Here is a 15,651-nt window from a genome sequence, read left to right as displayed (position 1 = left end):
AAGGTATGCCGCAGTACTATAAGGATATAAAGGGTCTGTACGGACATGCGTTACATTGCATATTAAGTGGTGACTGCGGTATATAAAGAGAAAACATGCTGACATTTTCCCTTTAAGAGAAATATAGCGTATATATAATATTGGACTGTGATATATGTGACAGACACAAAGATTACACAAACATCGCAACTATCAATAGTTAAATGGGTCAGTCATGTTGCGATCAGCGATCTGCCGCAACCGCAATGTGACCTGAAAGCAAGTGCTGTATGATCATAGTAATCAGAGTTTTGCTTTCTATCAAGTGTTTATCTCACTCCAGAGCTGGATTCACAGTTACGCTGCTCAGTATTGCTGCATAATCTCCCCGATGCTCCTGCTGCTCCTATCTGTGTGCTATATAGAGACAGAAGGGCGGAAATCCCTCATATCTGTGTGTGCAGTGTATGGGAAACATCACAGCAGTTAAGCTCTGTACACACAGAGCGTTTTTCCAGTGTTTTGCTGCATTTTTTATGTGTTTTCCAGTACCAACAAGAGCTCTGAGTTTTCAGAAATTAAAAATGTTTTTTTTTTTTCTGACTGAATTTGAGAACTGCAGCGTTTTTTTTTTAAATCTGCAGAGCGTCGATTCTTTCAGTATTTTTGCAGCATTTTTTTTCACACGTAGAAAGCAATCAAAAATTGCAAAAACTCTACAAAAAAAAAAAGCAGTCAACGGTTTTTTGCTGCGTTTTTGGTGAATAAAACTATGTACTGTAGACAAATCACACACATATTCCGTACCCTAAAAAAAATACCAAACTACAGACCGCCGCAAAAATTGCAAAAAGTCACCATAAAGTTCTGCAAAAATAACAAAAAAAACCTCTATTTCGAAGGCGTAATTTTTACTGCCAAGAGAGCAGGTTTTCGCTGCTGAAAAAAAATACGTTTGTGACCATAGCCTTAGTCTCCCCCCACTAGCTCAGAGACAACTGAAAGCTGGAGACGGAGTGAAGAACGGGTGAAAAATGCCGAAGTCGAGTTTCGTAAGGACACAGACATAAAGGCATATTCTGATTGGACAGGTCCGCTTCTGATAGGTGGAGCTGAATGTTATTTTTCCATTTTTGCGTCCGTTCCCTTTACATACCGCACAGTTTTACCTTCCCCGGAAGGCGTCCGATCAGCCATAATTCCGGCACTCAATGTTGGTGGGTTCCCGCTTCGTTCTTGTGGTTTCGGACATTTTCTGGAGTGATGTCGTTGTGAGTTTCTCCGCTCTGGGACACGGAACATCTGCATCCTGTTATTGAGAGGAAATCTAGAGAGGAGATTACCTTCAGGATCCTCGTAAATTCAGCAGGCGCAGGTAGAGGACAAAGGATCATTCAGTCTGGAACACAGGGGCCATTCATTGTCCATGGCGGCTAACGAGAGCCCAGGCTCCAGCAGCTGATAAACTCTTTTGTGGTCGCCCTGCTTCTCCGCTCCTCGTCTAAGAATCGAAGAAAGTGATGAGATCATGAAGAACCCAAGACCCAGAGGGGAGATCTATGGAAAGCCTTAGAAGAGCTTAACCCTTCAGCTCTGACAATAATATGTTCTTGGAGGTTGCAATAGTTGGTTCTAGACCTGCGGCCTCCAGCACGTTGCTCTCCACCTGTTTCCAAACTGCGACCCCCCAGGTCACAATGGAAACCTGCAGCAGTTTGTGAATGTTCAGTGGAGTAAACCAGCAGGAGAGTCATAGTCTGGAGACCACAGGGTCTAGAGGAATCCAGAGAGCTGCTGCAATGTCACAAGAAGACCAGCAGGAGGCGATAACGAGCCTGTGCTGGATTCTGGAACTCACCGATTGATTTTGTATGTAAAGTGCTGTGGAATTAATGGCGCTATATACGTGAATCAGATAAAAAATAAAGACATTTTGCAGAAAAATGTTACTGGAAATTGCACATAAACTGGTATTTTTTTTAGATATGCAAATAGTAGTGGAAGTAAAGATCAAATATAGAAAAAATAGATATGAACATATTTTTTATTTAAATGCAAGTATTTTTTTTTGCTAAAGATTGCAAATTTTGCTGCAGAATGAGTTCACTGAGAATCCTCCAGTGAGCTGGTATTGATGGGAGAGTGTATAACTCTTACCTTCCTGCTGAGCTCTTCTTAGCTGTTTTATGACCACAATATTTAGCTCAGCTTGTAAGTGGTCAGGAATCAGCTCAGCGGTCAGTGCGAGCTCACAGACAGAGTCTTAGGTAATGCATGGGGCAGAGGTCCGGGCTCTGTGTTGCCCGGTCATGTTTTTCCACACCAAACTTCCCCCAACCATGCCTGTGTGGGGAGCTTACAAAAGCACAAGAAACAAGAGCCATCAAAATATCTGCACACCACCAAAGTTATGATAAAAATAATATAAGCTTTATTGGGAACATAATTAAAAACATCTAAAATCACACATAACCTCCGTGCAGATGCCCCTGTGAACACTGTATGCCAAAATATACATAGATATATAAACGTATGAAATCTTCCAGACGTGTCCCTGCCCTCCGCACTTAATATTATTAATGTAACTATATATAGTCAAAATTTGAAATGAACACGCTGTATACAACCATATAACAACATATATGCACACAGTCAAGTATAATACAAGCCACACAGCATGCAAATAGCATGCAACACCCCACCACAATATGCAGCTTCCAGCAAAAAAAACCCCTATGGACCCAGAGGAGCAGATAAAATAAACTGCCCTAGATATCCAAAGAAAGGGACAGGGGAAGATGTCCAAATATAAACACTGAAATACCCTGCATAGTCTGATCCTAGGAGTGGTCAAAAGGTGAAGATAGTGCTGGAGAAAGCACCATAGGATAAATCCTGCTGCAGGAGGCTGTGAGGCTGAATAGTCACAGGGCAAATGCGACCGGAGGAGAAGCCCAACGCGTGTCGCTGTTCTAGGACAGCTTCGTCAGGGGAAGTAGTGCAAATACCCCCAATAGCGCTTAAATACCTTATAATCAATTGTGTGGTCAGGTCAGGTGTGTGGCTGGCAGAGCATGGGGGCCGGAAAACCGGAAGTGACTCACCAGGAAGAAGGGAAAATGAAAGTGTCCTGAATAACACACTGCACATGTGCCAATGGAAGGTCAAAACAGCTGAATGGATACAGGCAAAAAGCCTGAAGAAACGTAAGTGTTTATGACAGCGCAGCTCCCGGGAGCAGATGTGGTGACAGTCCTGCGATGCATGACTGTCAGCACATCTATGGGCACAAGAGAGGAAGCATACTTGTACAGTCCATAGAGAGAGGCAGCAAGTACACAGCAAGGAAGAGAAAGCAGAACAAATCCTATAAGATTAATATAGAACCAGAAGATAAAATACTGAAAAAAGATTTTATGATTATGTACATATATATACCAATAAATAAGCACATATATAGATCATAGTGTTATAACATGAAATAAATATATATATATAGGTATTCCGGTGTGCAGACTTCATTAGAACATACAGTACATTGAAGACAGAATTAAATACTATCAAACTATGCTGAATCAGATTATTTCATCAATATATATACAGCATCCTCACAATATATATGGATAACACTTCCATGATATGATATTACACAGGATTACAGGCGGATACTTCAATTGTCCTGTTATGTAGTATATGGTCCAATGGGGAGGAGAAGAATTGGATCCCTCTCCCTTTCCCCCATATAATGTTCCATTTAGGTCCAGAGTCTTTTCCTCTTCTCCGAAGTTTTGTAAAAAAAAAAAAAAAAAACATATAAATTCTTCTCCAGACTTCCATATCACAACCAGAGGGAGTCGATGCCACTCAATATGCTGTTCGGGAAATGCATAACTCTATTCCAAACGTCCACCACCACCGCAGAAATCCTGAAGAAGAATAGCCGAGTTATCCCAAAAAACCTGTAAAAAGGAGGTCCTCGTTAATTCCATGGGGCGCCATAGAGTGGAGCTGGTAGATCCAACGGGATTCTACCTGTAGCAATTTCTTATGCAATGTGCCACCCCTATCGGAGGTCCTCAGATGTTCCAAACCAATAACTCTAGTATTGGTATAACTCCCAGCATGATGCGTCAAGTAATGAGCCGCCACCGTAGTAAGGGTCTTACCTTTGCGTCTATCAGCCACCGCTGTATTGATCGTGGAAAAATGTCCCTGAATCCTCCGGCGCAGCTCCTGTGTGGTCTGGCCTACATAGACACGAGGGCAAGTACATATGATGGCATAGATAACATTAGATGTTTTGCAATTAATGTAGGACTTTAATTTATGTGGCGTCTGATCTGTTGGGTTAATAAAGGAATCTCGCGTGGGGTGCATATATGTACATACCGTGCAATTCCCGCACGGAAAAGAACCTTTCAGGACAATACCACGATTCAATTTATGAGTGGGCCTAGAATAATGGCTCCTCGTAAGTATGTCCCTAAAATTGGGAGCCCTTTTTGCGGTCACTAAGGGTCGTGGGCTGATCACCTGTGCTGTTTGCGTGTCAGCAGTCAGGATTCTCCAGTGATTGTTCAGGATGTCCCTTACCTGGTTCCACTGAGTATGGTATCCGGTAATGAAGCGCACAAATTTGTCCGTTTCCTTCTTTGTAGGGACCAGTAAGGTGTCCTGTGTCTGTATTTTTGCTCTCTGATAGGCCTGAGAGATACATTTCTTGGGGTAATTCCTCCTCCTAAATCTCTCTGTAAGATCATGGGCTTCCCTACGAAAATCCTCGTCATTGGTACAGTTTCGTCGTGCCCTGAGGAATTGTCCCCTCGGAATGCCATCCCTCGTATGTTTTGGATGGAAGCTACGATACTCCAACAGACTATTAACCGCTGTGGGCTTGCGATAAAGACAAGTAGATAATTTGCCATTCTGACATTTAACCTCAAGATCCAGAAATTGCACTGCAACAGAAGAAAACTGGTGAGTCAAAAAAATATTAAAAGGATTATGATTGAGGACGTCCAGAAATTCCAGACATTCCTCAATAGAGCCTGACCAAATAAAGAAAATGTCGTCTATGAATCGCAACCAATGCCGTACCTTATTGATGAAGAAATTGGAGACATAGACGACAGTGTGCTCCCACCACCCTAAAAAAAGGTTTGCAAAAGCTGGGGCGCAGCGCGCTCCCATTGCCACGCCTGATGTTTGAATATAGAAGGTTCTGTCAAATAAGAAAAAATTGTGTCTCAAAACAAAGTCTAATAAATCAATAATGAAGGAGTCATGCATTCTGTCAGAATTGGTTTGTTGATCGAGGAAAAACATGATTGCCTGTAGGCCATCATCGTGACTGATATTCGAATAAAGGGATTCCACGTCACAGGTAACCATAATCTCCCCTGATGATAAATCCAACCCTTTGTATATGCTGATAAAGTGTGAGGAGTCCCTAATGTGAGAAGGCAATTTAAGCACAAATGGCTGTAGAAAAAAATCAATGTAAATACACGCCTTCTCACACAGACTCCCAATACTAGACACGATAGGTCGGCCTGGGGGTTTATTCAAATCTTTGTGAACCTTGGGTAGCATATAGAACGTAGATGTAGTTGGTTCCTCTACCCAAATAAAGTCCCGTTCCTGAACACTGATAACCCCCAGTTCAAAAGCCCTATCCAAGAGAGCTCTCAATTTCGTAGAGAATACCCCCGTAGGATTGGAGGGGAGTCTTCGATAAAAATGCTGGTTACCAAGTTGTCTAATTGCTTCCTCGAGATACAAGCTATGGGGCCACAGGACAACATTACCCCCCTTGTCCGCCTCCCTGATCAAGAATTCTTTATTTGACCGTAGGTCAGATAGAGCCCGTCGTTCCTGAGTAGTCAAATTAGGCATGAGGCCTATCCTAGGGGGGAGTGCTTCAATATCCTGTTTGACCATCTCGAAGAAGATTTTGACAGCTGGTATAGTGGACAGGGGTGGACACACAGTGGATTTGTTCTTGTGAGGAAAATTACGCCTACCTGTGTTAGATTCACCCTCTTGTAGGAGCTCCATCAGATCTTGAAAAACTCCATGTTCAGTCTGATCAAGAGAGGAAATCGCCTGTGGTTGTATGTGCAAAACCTGGAGGACGATTTTCCTACAGAATAAAAAAAGATCCTTGATCAAAGTGAAATTATCAGCCCGTTGTGCTGGTGAGAAAGTCAGACCCCTGCTTAATACTGCAGTTTCAATAGGTGTTAGTTGGTGTTGAGACAAGTTGACAATCTGCAATGAATCATGTTTAACCCGAACATCAGACTCACCATCACTGTTGGTTGATGACGGGATCACTTGCGTTGTTTCATCCGTTTGTTGTGATATGGAGGTCTGTATCCCCTGTTCCTGGTGATCCGAGTGGTTAGGTCTACGTCTCCTATGCCCACGCCTAGTCCTGGTCCTGGTTCTGTGTCGCTTTCCGCCGAGGACAAAAAATCACTCGAAGACGGACCCTCAGTGGTTGTGATGTTACGGGAGGAATTTGTTGGACCTTGTCTGGTTTTAAGACCTCGACGTTGATTGCCTTGATGTCCCCACTTATAGGCCATATGTTGATCGAAGTCCAATTTATCCCTCAAAAATTTTTTTCTTTTTTTATCCATAATCTCCTTGTCATACTTGTCCAATCCCTCTTTAAGTTTGATTTTAAAGGGCTGGATTTAGCATTCAGCTGTTTTGACCTTCCATTGGCACATGTGCAGTGTGTTATTCAGGACACTTTCATTTTCCCTTCTTCCTGGTGAGTCACTTCCGGTTTTCCGGCCCCCATGCTCTGCCAGCCACACACCTGACCTGACCACACAATTGATTATAAGGTATTTAAGCGCTATTGGGGGTATTTGCACTACTTCCCCTGACGAAGCTGTCCTAGAACAGCGACACGCGTTGGGCTTCTCCTCCGGTCGCATTTGCCCTGTGACTATTCAGCCTCACAGCCTCCTGCAGCAGGATTTATCCTATGGTGCTTTCTCCAGCACTATTTTCACCTTTTGACCACTCCTAGGATCAGACTATGCAGGGTATTTCAGTGTTTATATTTGGACATCTTCCCCTGTCCCTTTCTTTGGATATCTAGGGCAGTTTATTTTATCTGCTCCTCTGGGTCCATAGGGGGTTTTTTTGCTGGAAGCTGCATATTGTGGTGGGGTGTTGCATGCTATTTGCATGCTGTGTGGCTTGTATTATACTTGACTGTGTGCATATTTGTTGTTATATGGTTGTATACAGCGTGTTCATTTCAAATTTTGACTATATATAGTTACATTAATAATATTAAGTGCAGAGGGCAGGGACACGTCTGGAAGATTTCATACGTTTATATATCTATGTATATTTTGGCATACAGTGTTCACAGGGGCGTCTGCACGGAGGTTATGTGTGATTTTAGATGTTTTTAATTATGTTCCCAATAAAGCTTATATTATTTTTATCATAACTTTGGTGGTGTGCAGATATTTTGATGGCTCTTGTTTCTTGTGCTTTTGTTAGTTTGCATTATTAGCCATCAGTCTTGCACCCCCTTTATATATTATATCTGCATATTGCAGTGGTGCGTCAGCTATCCCATATGTGTGGGGAGCTTGTGCGCTGGGTGCAGTCATTGGGAACAGAAAAGACCCTTCCCAAAACTGTTCCCACAAAGATGGAAGCTACAATGAGCTGTAGTACTAAGACTTCCATTTACTGGAACTAAGGCCGACCCCTGAAAACAAGCCCATAACATTACCCCTCCTCCACCAAACTGTCCACCCGACACAATGCAGTCAGGGGGTAACGTTCTCCGGGTGTCACCAAAACCAGACTCGTCCATCAGCTGTCAGATAGAAAAGTGCGATCCATCACTGCACTGAACACGTTCCCTCCAGAGTCCAAGGCCGGCTCCAGGTTTTCATGGACCCTGGGAGAAAGAGTCCCGGTGGGCCCCTTTAACACATACCACAATTCATAATGCACAGATATGGCAGAGAAATATAGGTATAGTACAATGCCAAATATTTCACTTCTTACATTACATAAGTGATATCTATTGTACATTGTACATTAGCTCAGAAACCGGACAGTATAGTCCTCTATACAGAATAATGTGCCCCATATATTGCTCCAAACAGAATAATGAGCCCCATATATTGCCTCATACAGTATAATGGCCCCATATAGTGCTCCATACAGTATAATTGGCACCACATAGTCCTCTATACAGAATAATGAGCCCCATATATGGCTCCATATAGTATAATGGGCAGCACGTAGTACTCCATACAGAATAATGAGCCCCATATAATTCTCCATAGAGTATATGATGGGCCCCATCTATTGCTCCATATATAATGGGCCCCATATAATGCTCCATACAGTATATGATGGGCCCCATACAGTATACTGAGTCCCATATATTGCTCCATACAGAATGGGCCCCATATGATGCTCCTTACAGTATATGATTGGCCCCATATAATGCTCCAAAAATAATTGGCCCCATAAGATGCCCCATGTATAATGGGCCCCATATAATGCTCCATATATAATTGGCCATATAAAATGCTCCATATATAATTAGTCCCATAAGATGCTTCATATATTATTGGCCCCATATACTGCTCCATATATAGAATTAGCCCCATATAATGCTCCATATATTGCTCCAAATATATATATAAAAAATATGAAATACTCACCTCTCATTGCTTGACGCTGCTCTGCTCTGGACTCCTCACCGTCGGCGTCTTCCTGCTCTCTGTGCTGCGACTGCTCAGGCAGAGGGCGCGCACTGGTGACGTCATCGCGCCCTCTGACCTGAACGTCACAGTCAGAGGATGGAAGACGCTGCAGCGCTGGTACTGGGAGAGGTATCGCAAGTGCCGATAGGGGTGAGGAACCGTACATTATACACTGGGGGAAATGGGGTTGAATGTCATACAATGGGGGTAATGGGCCCAGATATCATACACCGGGGGCAATTTGGTTGGATTTTATATACTAGGGGTAATGGGGGCAGATGTTATACATTGGTGGCAATGAGGCTGAATGTTATACAGCGGGGTTGAGGGGTCGAATGTTATACACTGGGGACGGGATATTATACACCGGGGGCAATAGTGCTGGATGTTATACATTGGGGGGTGAGAGGAGGGATAGTATATTCTGGGTGCAATGGTGCAGGATGAGATGTTATACAGCGAGGGTGAGGGGCCAGACGTTATACACTGGGGGCAATGAGGTCGAATGTCATAGAATGGGGGTAATGAGGCCGGATGTCACACACCGGGGGGCAATGTTGTACACTGGGGGAGAGAGATCAGATGTTATACACCGGGGGGGGGGGGGGGGGGATGTTATATACCGGGGGGCAATGAGGTCGAATGTCATAGAAGCCTCACAAACTGATACAGCTCTTATGAATGTTTAGTAATCTGGGTTTTGGATTGGTGACAATCATTATGTACCTCCTGCAGAGATCGTGCTCTAGCTTTCCTAATGCCCTGTATGGTTATCCCAAATCCCAAACTGTTCTTCAACTATATCAATAGTAAAAGAATAAAAACTGAAAATGTAGGCCCCTTAAAAAATAGTGAGGAAAGAATGGTTGTAGATGACGAGGAGAAAGCTAACATATTAAACACCTTCTTCTCCACGGTATTCACGGTGGAAAATGAAATGCTAGGTGAAATCCCAAGAAACAATGAAAACCCTATATTAAAGGGAACCTGTCACCCCGTTTTTTGAGATTGAGCTATAAATACTGTTAAATAGGGCCTGCGCTGTGTGTTCCTATAGTGTATGTAGTGTACCCCGATTCCCCATGTATGCTGAGAAATAACTTACCAAAGTCGCCGTTTTCGCCTGTCAATCAGGCTGGTCAGGTCGGGAGGGCGTGGTGACATCGGTGGTTCTTCCTCAGCTTTACGTTGGTGGCGTAGTGGCGTAGTGGTGAACAAGCAGCGCGATCTGCGCTGTAATCCCTTGCATCGGTGGGGGCGGCCATCTTCCTGGGGCCGCGCGTGCGCAGATCGAGTGCTCTGCTGCACGGGGCTTCAGGAAAATGGCCGCGGGATGCCGCGCGTGCGCATTAGAGATCGCGGCGGCCATTTTCCCAAAGCCGAGATGCAAACTCGGCTTTGGGAAAATGGCCGCCGCGATCTCTAATGCGCACGCGCGGCATCCCGCGGCCATTTTCCTGAAGCCCCGTGCAGCAGAGCACTCGATCTGCGCACGCGCGGCCCCAGGAAGATGGCCGCCCCCACCGACGAAAGGGATGACAGCGCAGATCGCGCGCTGTGTCTTCACCACTACGCCACTACGCCACCAACGTAAAGCTGAGGAAGAACCAGCGATGTCACCACGCCCTCCCGACCTGACCAGCCTGATTGACAGGCGAAAACGGCGACTTTGGTAAGTTATTTCTCAGCATAGGTGGGGAATCGGGGTACACTACATACACTATAGGAACACACAGCGCAGGCCCTATTTAACAGTATTTATAGCTCAATCTCAAAAAACGGGGTGACAGGTTCCCTTTAAGGGTCACCAATCTAACCCAAGAAGAGGTGCGAAACCGGCTAAATAAGATTAAAATAGATAAATCTCCGGGTCCGGATGGCATACACCCACGAGTACTAAGAGAACTAAGTAATGTAATAGATAAACCATTATTTCTTATTTTTAGTGACTCTATAGCGACAGGGTCTGTTCCGCAGGACTGGCGCATAGCAAATGTGGTGCCAATATTCAAAAAGGGCTCTAAAAGTGAACCTGGAAATTATAGGCCAGTAAGTCTAACCTCTATTGTTGGTAAAATATTTGAAGGGTTTCTGAGGGATGTTATTCTGGATTATCTCAATGAGAATAACTGTTTAACTCCATATCAGCATGGGTTTATGAGAAATCGCTCCTGTCAAACCAATCTAATCAGTTTTTATGAAGAGGTAAGCTATAGGCTGGACCACGGTGAGTCATTGGACGTGGTATATCTCGATTTTTCCAAAGCGTTTGATACCGTGCCGCACAAGAGGTTGGTACACAAAATGAGAATGCTTGGTCTGGGGGAAAATGTGTGTAAATGGGTTAGTAACTGGCTTAGTGATAGAAAGCAGAGGGTGGTTATAAATGGTATAGTCTCTAACTGGGTCGCTGTGACCAGTGGGGTACCGCAGGGGTCAGTATTGGGACCTGTTCTCTTCAACATATTCATTAATGATCTGGTAGAAGGTTTACACAGTAAAATATCGATATTTGCAGATGATACAAAACTATGTAAAGCAGTTAATACAAGAGAAGATAGTATTATGCTACAGATGGATCTGGATAAGTTGGAAACTTGGGCTGAAAGGTGGCAGATGAGGTTTAACAATGATAAATGTAAGGTTATACACATGGGAAGAGGGAATCAATATCACCATTACACACTGAACGGGAAACCACTGGGTAAATCTGACAGGGAGAAGGACTTGGGGATCCTAGTTAATGATAAACTTACCTGGAGCAGCCAGTGCCAGGCAGCAGCTGCCAAGGCAAACAGGATCATGGGGTGCATTAAAAGAGGTCTGGATACACATGATGAGAGCATTATACTGCCTCTGTACAAATCCCTAGTTAGACCGCACATGGAGTACTGTGTCCAGTTTTGGGCACCGGTGCTCAGGAAGGATATAATGGAACTAGAGAGAGTACAAAAGAGGGCAACAAAATTAATAAAGGGGATGGGAGAACTACAATACCCAGATAGATTAGCGAAATTAGGATTATTTAGTCTAGAAAAAAGACGACTGAGGGGCGATCTAATAACCATGTATAAGTATATAAGGGGACAATACAAATATCTTGCTGAGGATCTGTTTATACCAAGGAAGGTGACGGGCACAAGGGGGCATTCTTTGCGTCTGGAGGAGAGAAGGTTTTTCCACCAACTTAGAAGAGGATTCTTTACTGTTAGGGCAGTGAGAATCTGGAATTGCTTGTCTGAGGAGGTGGTGATGGCGAACTCAGTCGAGGGGTTCAAGAGAGGCCTGGATGTCTTCCTGGAGCAGAACAATATTGTATCATACAATTATTAGGTTCTGTAGAAGGACGTAGATCTGGGGATTTATTATGATGGAATATAGGCTGAACTGGATGGACAAATGTCTTTTTTCGGCCTTACTAACTATGTTACTATGTTACTATGTTACTTTGTCTGGTTTTGCATTGAAACCAATGATCTTCTCACATTTTGAAGAGGAACCGTCATTTTAATTTTTATCTCATAAATCCGTAGTAAACATGAAAATAAACAACTTTGTCATATATCTTATCTGAGAGATCGGCTTCTTTCTCCTCCTGGACTGATCAGTCATTCTCAAATCACAGGTAAAATCGGTGTTCAGTACATACGGTAACATGACTTGTCATTGCTGACATATACTTGATGTATCAACAGAGATTTTATTTTTACCCATTTTTCAGAAATCTCCAGGCTGATAACTTATATACCGTGTTATCACCGTTTTCAAAACGTGGTTTATCAAAAACACAGAATTTTTCCATTTATGTTCAGATTTACTACTCGAAGAAACTGTTACAGTAAATGATCTAATCCATCCCCTCTGCTGATGTTACCACCTGCAGTGGGCAAAATAAGTATTTGATACTCTGCCGATTTTGCAAGTTTCCCACCTACAAAGAATTAAGAGGTCTGTAATTTTTATCGTAGGCACACTTCACCTGTTGGAGACAGAATCTTTAAAATTCTATGATTTTTACATAATTAATTTGCATTTTATTGTATGAAAGACGTAGTTGATACAGTAGAAAAACAGAACTTAATATTTGGTCCAGAAACCTTTGTTTGCAGTTACAGAGGTCAGAAGTTTCCTGTAGTTCTTGATCAGGTCTCCACACACTGCAGCAGGGATTTTGTCCCACTCCTCCATGCAGATCTTCTCCAGATCTTTCAGGTTTCGAGACTGTCGCTGGCAACATTGTGTTTCAGCTCCCTCCATAGATTCTCTGTTGGGTTCAGGTCTGTAGACTGGCTAGGCCTCTCCAGGACCTTAAAATGCTTCTTACGGCACCAGTCCTTAGTTGTCCTGGCTATGTGTTTCGAGTCATTGTCATGTTGGAAGACCCAGCCATGATCCATCTTCAATGCTCTTACTGAGGGAAGGAAGTTGTTGGCTAAAATCTCACAATACATGACATCATACACACTCCCTTCAATAAGGTGCAGTCCTGTCACCATGGCAGAAAAGCATCCCCAAAGTTTGATGTTTACCCCACCATGCTTCACGGTTGGGACTGTGTTCTTGGGGTTGTGTGCTGCTCAGTTTATTATGATAGACTTTCAGCCATACATGGACATTATGTAGTGCTAATAAGCCTGGTTCTATCATTTGTTATACTTTGCTGCCATCTACTGGCCGTTTGCTATATCACTGTAATATTTGTTATGGAATTTTCCCACAACACCTTTCTGTCTTTAGCTCCTCCTATCTTTTTCCTTCTCTTCCTGTTTTTGTACTACGTGCCATCTTGGATCCCACATGTGCTGCAGAGCTGGAGAAAGGATTCTCTTGTTACCTCTATCCTGAAGCTTCTATTATCTCTGTCTGGTGATTCTGGTGATCACATGTAGAGACGGACTACACCTCAACAAACCTGGGAAACACACATTCGCCAGAAGACTCGCTACACTCATCAGGAGGGCGTTAAACTAGAAGAAGAGGGGACGGGAAGAAAAACATTAGACTCGAACAAAGACGACCCAGGAAAACATACTCAGAAGGGAGGTAAGAACATTTCTAAAACAATCCACAGTGAGGAGATTGGAACAAAACAAAATCCTCTAAACTGCATGCTCGCAAACGCCAGAAGCCTGACAAACAAGATGGAAGAACTAGAAGCAGAAATATCTACAGGTAACTTTGACATAGTGGGAATAACCGAGACATGGTTAGATGAAAGCTATGACTGGGCAGTTAACTTACAGGGTTACAGTCTGTTTTGAAAGGATCGTAAAAATCGGAGAGGAGGAGGGGTTTGTCTCTATGTAAAGTCTTGTCTAAAGTCCACTTTAAGGGAGGATATTAGCGAAGGGAATGAGGATGTCGAGTCCATATGGGTTGAAATTCATGGAGGGAAAAATGGTAACAAAATTCTCATTGGGGTCTGTTACAAACCCCCAAATATAACAGAAAGCATGGAAAGTCTACTTCTAAAGCAGATAGATGAAGCTGCAACCCATAATGAGGTCCTGGTTATGGGGGACTTTAACTACCCGGATATTAACTGGGAAACAGAAACCTGTGAAACCCATAAAGGCAACAGGTTTCTGCTAATAACCAAGAAAAATTATCTTTCACAATTGGTGCAGAATCCAACCAGAGGAGCAGCACTTTTAGACCTAATACTATCTAATAGACCTGACAGAATAACAAATCTGCAGGTGGTTGGGCATTTAGGAAATAGCGACCACAATATTGTACAGTTTCACCTGTCTTTCACTAGGGGGACTTGTCAGGGAGTCACAAAAACATTGAACTTTAGGAAGGCAAAGTTTGACCAGCTTAGAGATGCCCTTAATCTGGTAGACTAGGACAATATCCTCAGAAATGAGAATTCAGATAATAAATGGGAAATGTTTAAGAACATCCTAAATAGGCAGTGTAAGCGGTTTATACCTTGTGGGAATAAAAGGACTAGAAATAGGAAAAACCCAATGTGGCTAAACAAAGAAGTAAGACAGGCAATTAACAGTAAAAAGAAAGCATTTGCACTACTAAAGCAGGATGGCACCATTGAAGCTCTAAAAAACTATAGGGAGAAAAATACTTTATCTAAAAAACTAATTAAAGCTGCCAAAAAGGAAACAGAGAAGCACATTGCTAAGGAGAGTAAAACTAATCCCAAACTGTTCTTCAACTATATCAATAGTAAAAGAATAAAAACTGAAAATGTAGGCCCCTTAAAAAATAGTGAGGAAAGAATGGTTGTAGATGACGAGGAAAAAGCTAACATATTAAACACCTTCTTCTCCACGGTATTCACGGTGGAAAATGAAATGCTAGGTGAAATCCCAAGAAACAATGAAAACCCTATATTAAGGGTCACCAATCTAACCCAAGAAGAGGTGCGAAACCGGCTAAATAAGATTAAAATAGATAAATCTCCGGGTCCGGATGGCATACACCCACGAGTACTAAGAGAACTAAGTAATGTAATAGATAAACCATTATTTCTTATTTTTAGTGACTCTATAGCGACAGGGTCTGTTCCGCAGGACTGGCGCATATCAAATGTGGTGCCAATATTCAAAAAGGGCTCTAAAAGTGAACCTGGAAATTATAGGCCAGTAAGTCTAACCTCTATTGTTGGTAAAATATTTGAAGGGTTTCTGAGGGATGTTATTCTGGATTATCTCAATGAGAATAACTGTTTAACTCCATATCAGCATGGGTTTATGAGAAATCGCTCCTGTCCAACCAATCTAATCAGTTTTTATGAAGAGGTAAGCTATAGACTGGACCACGGTGAGTCATTGGACGTGGTATATCTCGATTTTTCCAAAGCGTTTGATACCGTGCCGCACAAGAGGTTGGTACACAAAATGAGAATGCTTGGTCTGGGGGAAAATGTGTGTAAATGGGTTAGTAACTGGCT

General features: G+C 42.9%; 1 long non-coding RNA gene across 4 annotated transcripts; it reads right to left on the bottom strand.

The window, feature by feature from the left end:
• Positions 1-3,411: 3,411 nt before the first annotated feature.
• On the bottom strand, positions 3,412-6,576 carry LOC138638660 (uncharacterized). Of its 4 annotated transcripts, XR_011312528.1 has the most exons (5): positions 6,288-6,576; positions 5,077-6,121; positions 4,573-4,937; positions 4,146-4,226; positions 3,412-3,938 (listed from the first exon to the last, which is right to left on the bottom strand). It is a non-coding gene; the product is annotated as an uncharacterized lncRNA (long non-coding RNA). The 4 variants fall into 4 exon arrangements; XR_011312526.1 differs by having other exon boundaries at positions 4,146-4,937; XR_011312527.1 differs by having other exon boundaries at positions 3,412-4,937; positions 5,077-5,200; positions 6,003-6,121.
• Between the last annotated feature and the right edge of the window lie 9,075 nt (positions 6,577-15,651).

The sequence above is a fragment of the Ranitomeya imitator genome, chromosome 5 (assembly GCF_032444005.1).
Source record: "Ranitomeya imitator isolate aRanImi1 chromosome 5, aRanImi1.pri, whole genome shotgun sequence".
Taxonomy (NCBI): Eukaryota; Metazoa; Chordata; class Amphibia; order Anura; family Dendrobatidae; genus Ranitomeya; species Ranitomeya imitator.
The sequence above is the reverse complement of the archived record's forward strand: the minus strand, read 5'-3'. Positions and strand labels throughout refer to the sequence as shown.